Genomic DNA, 11,545 nt, shown 5'->3' with positions numbered 1-11,545 from the left:
GAATATGTGGAAATTAAATGCCAAACTTCTAAAAAGAAAATAAGTCACAGATGAAATCACAAGGAGAAGTAGAAAATGCTTTGAAATGAATGAAAATGAAAATATAACATACCAAAACAGGTGAAATGCAGCTAAAGCAGTGCTTACAAGGAAATTTATATCTATAAATGCTTGTTTTTAAAAAACAAGCTTTTTGTGGTGGCAGTATCATAGCCACTGAAGTTTATCTGAGGCAGTTATTGCTAATTGAAAACTTTTCCCAATACTCCAGTGATGACTTACAACATAGTCGGCACTGGCAATTATTGGCAATCTATGGAGACTGAATTTAAAAATAATAATAAAATGAAACAAAGTAAAATAAAAAAAGGCTCAAAATCAGTAACCTAATCTACCTTAAGAAACTAGATAAAGAAGAGTAAATTAGGCTTGGCGTCCGTAGCACAGTGGTTACGGTGCCAGCCACATACACTGAGGGTGGCAGGTGCCTGTAGTCCCAGCTACTTGGGAGGCTGAGGCAAGAGAATTGCTTAAGCCCAAGAGTTTGAGGTTGCTGTGAGCTGTGACATTGCGGCACTCTACCAAGGGCGACATAGTGAGACTCTGTCTCAAAAAGAAAAAAAAAAGTAAATTAAACCCAAACAAGCAGGATAAAGGAAATGACAGAGAGTGGAAATAAATGAACTAGAGGATAGAAAAACAACAAAAGAGAAAGCCAACAAAACCGTAAGTTGGTTCTTTGAATATGTCAACAAAATTGACAGACCTTTAACTGCTAGACTGATAAAAGAGAGAAAAGACTCAAATAACTTAATTCAGGAATGAAAGAGAGAATATTACTACCAAAATAATAAGGATTGTAAGAATATAAACAATAAGGAACAAAATATAATAAGGATTAACAAAAATAATGATTATAAGAAATTATTATGTATGTCAACAAATTAGATAACCTATTGCTAATTGAAATCTTTTCTATCATGATGAGTTACAATAGTCAGCACTGGCAATTTATGATGGTCATTCAAATAAAATGGACAAATTCCTAAAAAGATACAAAATACTAAAATTTACTTTAAAAATGATGGAAAATCAAAATAGACCTACAACAAATAAGAAGGTTGAATTAATAATCAAAAAGCTGCAAAAGCCCAGGCCTAGATGGTTTCACTGGTAAATTCCACCAAATGGGAAGAATAATTACCACTAATCTTTTGTAAACTTTTTACAAAAAATACAAGCGAAAGGAACACTTCTCAACTCATTTTATAAAGGCAGTATTACCCTATAACCAAAACCAAACAAAGATATCTAAGAAAACTAAACCATCAACCAATATCCCATATGGATATAGATTCTAAAATCTTCAACCAAATACAAGCAAATTAAATCCAGCAACATATAAAAAGTATTATACATCTTGGCCAGGTGCCATGGCTCATGCCTGTAATCCTAGCATTTTGCCAGGCCAAGGCAAGAGGATCACTTGAGGCCAGGAGTTCGAAACCAGTCTGAACAAGAATGAGAACCTATTTTTTTTCTATGGTGGTACATTCCTGTGGTCCCACTCAGGACACTGAGACAGAAGGATTCCTTGAGACTAGGAATTAAAAAAAAAAAAAGAATTCAGCTCAATTTACAATCGCCAAAATGTGGAAACAGCCTAAATGCCCACCAACCCAGGAATGGATTAACAAGCTGTGGTATATGTATACTATGGAATACTATTCAGCTATTAAAAAAAATGGAGACTTTACATCCTTCGTATTAACCTGGATGGAAGTGGAAGACATTATTCTTAGTAAAGCATCACAAGAATGGAGAAGCATGAATCCTATGTACTCAATTTTGATATGAGGACAATTAATGACAATTAAGGTTATAGGGGGGGAGGAAAAGCAGAAAGAGGGATGGAGGGAGGGGGTGGGGCCTTGGTGTGTGTCACACTTTATGGGGGCAAGACATGATTGTAAGAGGGACTTTACCTAACAATTGCAATCAGTGTAACCTGGCTTATTGTACCCTCAATGAATCCCCAACAATAAAAAAAAAAAAAAAGAAAGAATTATACATCTTAACCAAGTGGGATTTATCCCATTTTTGCAAGCTTGTTTAACATTGTGGTCCCCAACCCATAGTCTGTGGCTTGTTAGGAACCAGGCCACACAGCAGAAGGGGAGCAGTGGGGCTAGTGAAGCTTCATCTGTATTTACAGCTACTCCCCATCACTGAGTTCCACCTTTGGTCATATCAGTGGTATCTTTAGATTCTTGAAAGAATGTGGGCTTGGTGCCTGTAGCTCAGTGGCTACGGCACCAGCTACATACACTGGGGCTGGCAGATTCAAATCCAGCCCAGGCCTGCCAAACAACAACAAATACAACCAAAAAATAGCCTGGCGTTGTGGTGGGTGCCTGTAGTCCCAGGTATTTGGGAGGCAGAGGCAAAAGAATTGCTTAAGCCCAAGAGTTTGAGGTTGCTGTGAGCTGTGATGCCACAGCACTCTACCCTGGATGGCATACTGAGACTCTGTCTAAAAAAAAAAAAAAAAAGAGGGTGGCACCTGTGGCTCAGTGAGTAGGGCACTGGCCCCATATACCGAGGGTGGTGGGTTCTAACCCTGCCCCAGCCAAACTGCAACAAAAAAATAGCCTGGCATTGTAGTGGGCGCCTATAGTCCCAGCTACTCAGGAGGCTGAGGCAAGAGAATCGCCTAAGCCCAGGAATTGGAGGTTGCTGTGAGCTATGTGACTCCACGGCACTCTAACAAGGGTGATAAAGTGAGACTATCTCTACAAAAAAAAAAGAAAGAAAGAATGTGAACTGGATGATGCCTGTGACTCAAGGAATAGGGTGCCAGCCCCATATATCGGGGGTGGCGAATTCAAGCCCAGCCCCAGCCAAAGCTGCAAAAAAGAAAAAGAATGTGAACCCAACCGTAAACTGCACATGTGAGAGATCTAGGTTGCACTTTCCTTATAAGAATCTAATACTTGTTGATCTGAGGTAGAACTGAGGCAGTGATGCTAGCCCTGGGGAGTGCTTGCAAATACATACTATCGTTAGCAGAGAGGTTTGACTGTACAGAGACCATAATAAATGAATTGCTTGCAGACTTATATCAAAACCATCCCCTTGGCTTGGTGCCCGTAGCTCAGCAGTTAGGGCACCAGCCACATACACCAGGGCTGGCAAGTTTGAACCCAGCCTAGGCCTGCTAAAAACAACAATGACAACTACAACAAAAATTAGCCGGGTATAATGGTAGGCGCCTGTAGTCCCAGCTACTTGGGAGGCTGAGGCAAGAGAATCTCTTAAGGCCAAGAGTTTGAGGTTGCTGTGAGCTGTGATGCTACAGCACTCTACCAGGAGCAACATAGTGAGGCTCTTCTCAAAAAAAAAAAAAAAAAAAACCAAGGGCCCGGTGCCTGTAGCACAGTGGTTATAATGCCAGCCACATACACCAAGGCTGGAGGGTTCGAACCCAGCCTGGGCCAGCTAAGCAACAAGGATAACTGCAACAGAGAAGTAGCTGGGCGTTGTGGCAGGCACCTGTAGTCCCAGCTACTTGGGAGGCAAGAGAATCACTTAAGCCCAAGAGTTTGAAGTTTCTGTGAACTATGACACTATGGCACTCTACCCAGGGTGACATAGTGAGACTCTGTCTCAAAAACAAACAAAAACCATCCCCTCCTCTCTGGTTTGTGGAAAAATTGTTTTCCTTGAAACTGGTTCCTCATGCCCAAAAGGTTGGGGACTGCTGGTTTAACACATGTAAATTAGGCTCGGTGCCCGTAGCACAATGGTTCTGGTGCCAGCCCCACATGCACCGAGGCTGGCAGGTTCGAGCCTGGCCTGGGCCAGCTAAACAACAATGACAACCACAACAAAAAATAGCTGGGTGTTGTGGTGAGCGCCTGTAGTCCCAACTACTTGGGAGGCTAAGGCAAGAGAATCGCTTAAGCCCAAGAGTTTGAGGTTGCTGTGAGCTATGATGCCACGGCACTCTACTGAGGGCGACAGCTTGAGACTCTGTCTCAAAAAAAAAAAAACCACATACAAATTAATCAATGTAATGCCCCCATGATAATAGAATAAAGGACAAAAAAACACATGATCATTTCAGTAGGTACAGAAAAAGTATTTGACAAAATCCAACACTCTTTCATGATAAAAACACTCAAAAAACTAGGAATAGAAGAGAACTTCCTCAATCTGATAAAAATTCATCCTCAAAATTTCCACAGCTAATATCATACTTAATGGTGAGCAACTGGATGCTTTCCCACTAAGATCAGGAACAAGACAAATATATCTATTCTTGCCACTTCTGTTCAACATTGTTCTAAAGGTTCAAATCTAGGCATTTAAGCAAGAAAAATAAATACCATCCAGAGTAGAAAGAAGAATATAACTGTATCCATAGATGACAATGGTATGTATAGAAAATCCTAAGGAATGCACACATAGACAAAAATACTATTAGAACTAATAGACAAGTTCAGCAAGTTGCAGGATAAAGATCAATTACAAATTAGGTGGGCATTGTGGTGTGTGCCCGTAGTCCTAGCTACTTGGGAGGCCAAGGCAAGAGGATTCTTTTACCCCAGGATTTTGAGACTGCAGTGACCTATGGTCGTACCACTGCACACCAGCCAGGACAACAGACCTTGTCTTTGTTGTTGTTGTTTAATATTTTAAGAACTGTCTTTGATTCTTTTTTAACTTTGTTAAATTAATATGAGGGTACAATATTTAGGTTACATTGTTCTCACTTTTCAGGACAAAGTTCCATTTGTAGAAGAGCCCTCAGGGGGCACATTATACACCCTCACAATGTGCACATTAGGTGAGATCCCACCTCATGCCCTCCCTCCTTCCCTCTGCCATATGTCCTCCCCGCCAGACCTTGTCTCTTATAAAAAAAAATAGTTCGCGTGCACTGAGCCTTGGCCAGTGCTGCGCCAAGGGCAACCCCAGATCAAGCTGGGGGCTTGGGCATAGCTGAGGTCTGTGCTCTGCAGGGCTGGTTCGTGCAGAGTCACTAGGCACAGCTGGTATTGTCAGGGCCAGGTGGAGCCGCGGGAGGCAGTGGCTGAGTCAGTTCTGTTACCTCAGACTTTTGAGGATGTTGCCATTTATTTCTCGGAGCAAGAATAGCAGAATCTAGCAGAGGTCCTCAAACTTTTTAAACAGGGGGCCAGTTCACTGTCCCTCAGACTGTTGGAGGGCCAGACTATAGTTAAAAAAAACAAAAAACTATGAACAAATTCCTATGCACACTGCACATATCTTACTTTGAAGTAAAAAAACAAAACGGGAACAAATACAATCACATGGCCTCATGTGGCCCGCGGGCCGCAGTTAGAGGACCCCTGAATTCTGAAGGAACTTTACAAGCATGTCATGAGAACCAATTGTGAGATGCTCATCTCTAGGGGGCAGAGCCCTTCAGGAAAAGCTTGTCTGTGGGGAAAGATTTGGAAGAAGAACCACTTAGTAAATCACCAGAGGAACCACTTGAAGGCCACACAGGGCCTGGAAGAAATTCAGCAGGTGAGCTGATATGCAGCCACAACAGGGTGCCCCCCAGGGACAGAGGCAGGAGAATGACTTGAGCCCAGGAGTTAAGAGGTTGCTGTGAGCTGTGATGTCACAGCACTCTACCCAGGGCGATAGCTTGAGGCTCTGTCTCAAAAAAAAAAAAAAAGAAATAAAGAAAGAAAAGAAAAGAAAAGGCTTAGCCAACTGTTTGCAATGATAGAAGCTGATTGGAGTTGGGGGAAGCTGGGACATCCAAAGCAGGACTGATGTTGCCTGGGACTCTACAGCCAGTAGTAACCAAACCTTCTAGGAGACAGATTTTTAGGAGGGGGGGTTCCTCTTGGAGCAAGAGTATAATACAAGTTAGGAATATAAAAAAACACAAAGGATTTTCTGTGCTGAAACATCACCAATATATGTCTTGTCCATTTTTTTTTTTTTTTTAAAGAGACGTAGTCTCATTTTGTTGCCCTTGGTAGAATGCTATGGCGTCACAGCTCACAGCAACCTCCAGCTCTTGGGCTTAGGTGATTCTCTTGCCTTGGCCTCTCGAGTAGCTGGGACTACAGGCGCCTGCCACATTGCCTGGTTATTTTTTTGTTGCAGTTTGGCCAGGGCCAGGTTTGAACCTGCCACCCTCGGTATATGGGGCTGGTGCCCTACTCTCTGAGCCATAGATGCCACCCTGTCTTGTCCATTTTTAAAAAGAGATGCTTGTTCTTCCTACCATCTTAAGTGATAATTTTTGCCCAAATGCTAAGCCAGCTCTAAAATCCCAGCTTGACTTAAGACAGAAGGAAATGCCTCCCATACTGTTCTCAAAAATAAAAGGATGGAGGTCCTTCAATGTCAATTCTTTTTTTTTTTTTTAATGTAATCATAAACTGTGGATGATTAAATCTAGTGAATTATGTTGTAAGGCTGATATGCTGTTGGGTTTGGATTGAGCTCATTTATTATGAAACATAGCAATAAAATGAATTGTCTGAAGAAAAGTTTATCCAAACTTACTTACACCATCACAGACTGTACATGGCACATTTGCAGTCTAGAGAAATATAAACAAATGTATAGATGAAGTATTAAATCATAACTGTAAAATTAAGTGTAGCACATTCTATATTACTGTAATAATTTCATAGCCACTTCCTGTTGTTATTGTGCTGAGTTCAAGTATTGTGAGTATCCATTCAGGATACTCTGTGATACTAATCATCTCTGTGTGAGCAGTTTCTCTGCTGTAAATGGCCTATCAGAGTAAAAAGTGATCTCTTGCTGTTCTCAGGGATTTTGTATTATGTTTAGTGTAATACCATAAACCTTGAATAACATCATGGGACCTATACAGAGTGCCACTAGTGATACTGGAAGTGCTCTTAATAAGCAGAGAAAAGTTATGCCACTACAAGAAAAAGTTGAATTGCTTGTTATGTACTGTGCATTGAGCTCTGCAGCTACAGTTGCCTACCATTTCAAGATAAATGAATCCAGGATAAGGGGCATTTTTATAAAAGAAAAATTTGTGAAGCTGTCACTGCATCTGTGTCAGCAGGTGCAAAACCTTTTGCATAATACCTTTTTATCTCATATAGAAAATGCAAATTTTATAAGAAAGGTATACCTATAGATTCTAATATGATTTGGATAAAAAGCAAAGTCATTATGCAACAACTTAAAGCAAAAGGAAGGTGAAGGATCTAAAGCTAGAGAATTGAATGCCAGCAAAGGATGGCTTGATAATTTTAGGAAGAGGTTTGAATTAAAAAATGTCAAAATAACGGGAAAAGCAGCTTCTACTAACTAATAGGCAGCAGACAAGTTCTCAGATACCATTAAGAAAATCAATGAGGGGCGGCACCTGTGGCTCAAAGGAGTAGGGCGCCAGCCCCATATACCAGAGGCGGTGGGTTCAAACCCAGCCCCAGCCAAAAACTGCCAAAAGAAAAAAGAAAGAAAATAATTGAGGCTCGGCGCCTGTAGCTCAAGCAGCTAAGGCGCCAGCCACATACACCAGAGCTGGTGAGTTCAAATCCAACACGGGCCTACCAAACAATAATGACAATTACAACCAAAAAATAGCCAGCCAAGCTGTGTGGCGGGTGCCTGTAGTCCAAGCTACTTGGGAGGCTGAGGCAAGAGAATCGCTTAAGCCCAGGAGTTGGAGGTTGCTGTGAGCTGTAATGCCATGGCACTCTATCCAGAGCGACAGGCTTGAACTGCTATGCCAGGCCATGATTTTCTTTTTCTTTTTTGAGATAGGGGCTGTTACCTAGGCTAGAGTGCCATGGCGTCAGCCTAGCTCACAGGAACTTCTGACTCCTGCATTCAAGTGATATTCCAGCCTCAGACTCCAGAGTAGGTGTAGGTACAGGCATCTACCATGACAACCAGCTAATTTTTCTATTTTTAGTAGAGATGGGGTCTCATTCTTGGTCAGGCTGGTCTGGAACTCCTGAGCTCAAGTGTTCCTTGTGCCTCGGCCTCCCAGAGTGTTAAGATTACTGATGTGAGCCACCATGGCTGGCTGGTCAATTGATTTTTTTTCTTTTTTTAAGTTAGAATCTTACTTTGAGGCCCTTGATAGAGTGTCATGGCATCATAGCTCATAGCAACCTCAAACTGTTGGGCTCAAGCGATTCTCTTGCCTCAGCCTCAGTCCCAAGTAGCTGGGACTATAGGCACCCACCACAATACCCAGCTATTTTTTTTAGACACGGGGTCTAGCTCTTGTTCAGGCTGGTCTCAAACCTATAAGCTCAGACAATCCACCCACCTCGGCCTTCTAGGCTACTAGGATTACAGGCATGAGCCACTATGCCTGGCCTTTCAGTCAATTATTTTAATGGAGGAAAGAATAGAATCTAATAAATGTTTCTGGGACAACTAGGCACGTACATGTAAAAGAAGGAACTTGCACCCCTTCCTCACACCACATGCAAAAATTAACTCAAAGACCACATATAAAACCAAAATATAGGCTCTGTGCCTATAGCTCAAGTGCCTAGGGCGCTGGCCACATACATCAGAGCTGGCGGGTTCAAATCCAGCCTGGGCCTGCCAAACAACAATGACAATTACAACCAAAAAATAGTCGGGCGATGTGGCGGGTGCCTGTAATCCCAGCTACTTGGGAGGCTGAGGCAAGAGAATCGCTTAAGCCCAAAAGTTGGAGGTTTCTGTGAGCTGTGACACCATGGCACTCTACCGAGGGCTACAGCTTGAGACTCTGTCTCAAAAAAAAAAATAAGACCATAATATAAGAGCTAAAACTATACAACTCTTAGAAGAATATATAAATGTAATCTCGAGACACTGGATTAGGCAACAATTTCTTAGATATGACATTCAAAGCATAAGCAACAAAAGAAAAAATAGGTAAATTAGATTTTATCAAAAATTAAAACTTTTGTATTTGAAAGGATACCATCAGAAAGGCAAAAAGTCAACCCATAGAATAGGAGAAAACATTTTTTTTTTTTTTTGAGACAGACTCTCAAGCTATTGCCCTGGGTAGAATGCCATGGCATCATAACTCACAGCAACCTCAAACTCTTGGGCTTAAGTGATTCTCTTGCCTCAGCCTCCCGAGTAGCTGGGACTACAGGCGCCTGCCACAATGCCTGGCTATTTTTTGGTTGTAGATGTTATTGTTGTTTGGCAGGCCCGGGCTGTATTCGAACCTGCCAGCTCCCATATATGTGGCTGGCACCTAGCTGCTGAGCTACAGGCGCAGAGCCAAGAGAAAATATTTTTAAATTATATATCTTGGGGCGGCACCTGGGGCTCAAAGGAATAGGGCGCTGGCCCCATATGCAGGAGGTGGTGGGTTCAAACCCAGCCCTGGCCAAAAACTGCAAAAAATTAAATAAATAAATAAATAAATTATATATTCTATCTATAATTTTAAAATTATATTATACATAGAACAATATAAACTACTTATATATTACATATATAAATTACTCTTTTTTCTTTTTTATTTTTGAGACAGAGTCTCAAGCTGTCTACCTTGGATAAAGTGCCTTGGCATGATAGCTCACAGCAACCTCCAACTCTTGGGCTCAAGCAATCCTCTTGCCTCAGTTTTTCTATTTTTAGTAGAGACAGGGTCTCGCTTTTGCTCAGGCTTGTGTAGAATTCATGAGCTCAAGCAATCCACCCGCCTCAGCCTCCCAGAGTGCTAGGATTACAGGCGTGAGCCACTTCACCCAGCCTAAATTACTCTTAAATCACAACAAGAAAAAAAACCCAATTGAAAAATGGTCAAAGGGTCTGCATAGGCATTCCTTCAGAGAAGATATATAAATGGTTAATAAGCATGTGCAAATCAAAATCAGTCATTAGGGAAATGCAAATCACAACGAGACGCTATATATACCACTTCGCACTCACTAGAATGGCTATAATCAAAAAGATGACAGTAAGTGTTGATGAGGGTGCAGAGAAATTAGAACCATTGCACATTGCTGGTAGAAACGTCAATGGGGCAGCCAGTTTGGAAAACAGTATGGTAATTTCTCTTAAGGTTTAGAGGAAGGTTAAGGTTATTGACCCCGCAATCTACTCCTAGGTATATACCAAGAGAAACAAAAACATATTTCCACATAAAAATATGAATGTCCAACATTATTCATAATAGTCCCAAAGTAGAAACAACCCAAATATCAATTAACTGATGAATGCATAAACAAGATGGGGTATAACCATACAATGAAATATTGTTATTATTTATTTTATTTTTATTTATTTTAGAGACAGAGTCTCACTTTGTCGCCCTCGGTAGAGTACTGTGGCATCAACAGCTCACAGCAACCTCCAGCTCTAGTAGCTGGGATTATAGGCGTCCGCCACAATGCCTGGCTATTTTTTGTTGCAGTCTGGTTCAAACCCACCACCCTTGGTATATGGGGCCAGTGCCCTACTCACTGAGCCACAGGTGCCGCCCTCAATAAAATATTATTCTATAATACAGAGTGGATCTACAGTTCGGTCTCTCAAAGTGCCGGGATTTCAGGCCACTGAGCCTGGCCAATTATTAAGAGTATAAAAGGGCTCAGTTGCTAGGGCGCTAGCCACATACACTGGAATTGGCAGTTTTGAACCCAGCCCCGGCCTACCAAACAACAATGACAACTACAACAAAAAAATAGCCGGTTGTTGTGGTGGGCGCCTGTGGTCCCAGCTACTTGGGAGGCTGAGGCAAGAGAATCACTTAAGCCCAAGAGTTGGAGGTTGCTGTGAGCTGTGATGTCACAGCACTCTACTAAAGGTGATAGTTTGAGACTCTGTCTCAAAAAAAAAAAAGAATATAAAAGATTGCTGAGAACAAGTTCAAAAATTCCACTCTAAACTATTCTTTTTCTTTTTCTAATCTAAACTATTTTTGTTTTTTTGAGACAGAGTGTCACTGTCACCCTCAGTAGAGTGTTACAGCTCACAGCAACCTCAAAATCTTCGCCTTAAGCGATTCTCTTGCCTCATCGTCCCTAGTAGCTGGAATTACAGGCGCCTGCCACTATGCCCAGCTATTTTTTGTTGTTGCCGTTGTCATTGTTGTTTAGCAGGCCTGGGCTGGGTTTGAACCCACCAACCTTGGTGTATGTGTCTGGCACCCTAACAACTGGGCACCGAGCCTCTAATCTAAACTATTATCCTATGGTTCTTAATTCTATATATCAGGGACCAGTCTCCAAAATAAAATGGTATTGAACAAAGCAATATTGGAGACCAAACTGAACAAGAACAAGACCCATCTCTACAAAAAATAGACAAATTAGCCAGGTATGGCAGCAGGCACCTGTAGTCCCAACTACTTGGGAGGCTGAGGCATGAGGATTATTCAAGCCCATAAGTTTGAGGTTATAGTGAGCTATGATGAGGCCACTGCACATTAGCCCAGGCAATGGAGTAAGACTCTGTCTCTAAAAAAAAAAAAAAAAAAAAGAATAGAAAGGTGATTGTGGGTGGCGCCTGTGGCTCAAAGGGGTAGAGCGCCAGTCCT

At 41.8% G+C, this 11,545-nt stretch overlaps 1 protein-coding gene and 1 non-coding gene across 6 annotated transcripts in view; both read left to right on the top strand.

Annotated features, from left to right (window-relative positions):
• DNAJC18 (DnaJ heat shock protein family (Hsp40) member C18) overlaps positions 1-11,545 on the top strand; it is a 46,989-nt gene that overhangs the window by 3,849 nt on the left and 31,595 nt on the right. The window lies entirely within an intron of this gene.
• Positions 188-322, top strand: LOC128569463 (U4 spliceosomal RNA). Its single transcript, XR_008375399.1, has one exon. It is a non-coding gene; the product is annotated as a U4 spliceosomal RNA (small nuclear RNA).

This window comes from Nycticebus coucang, chromosome 17, assembly GCF_027406575.1.
Source record: "Nycticebus coucang isolate mNycCou1 chromosome 17, mNycCou1.pri, whole genome shotgun sequence".
In the NCBI taxonomy this organism is placed as follows: domain Eukaryota; kingdom Metazoa; phylum Chordata; class Mammalia; order Primates; family Lorisidae; genus Nycticebus; species Nycticebus coucang.
The sequence above is the reverse complement of the archived record's forward strand: the minus strand, read 5'-3'. Positions and strand labels throughout refer to the sequence as shown.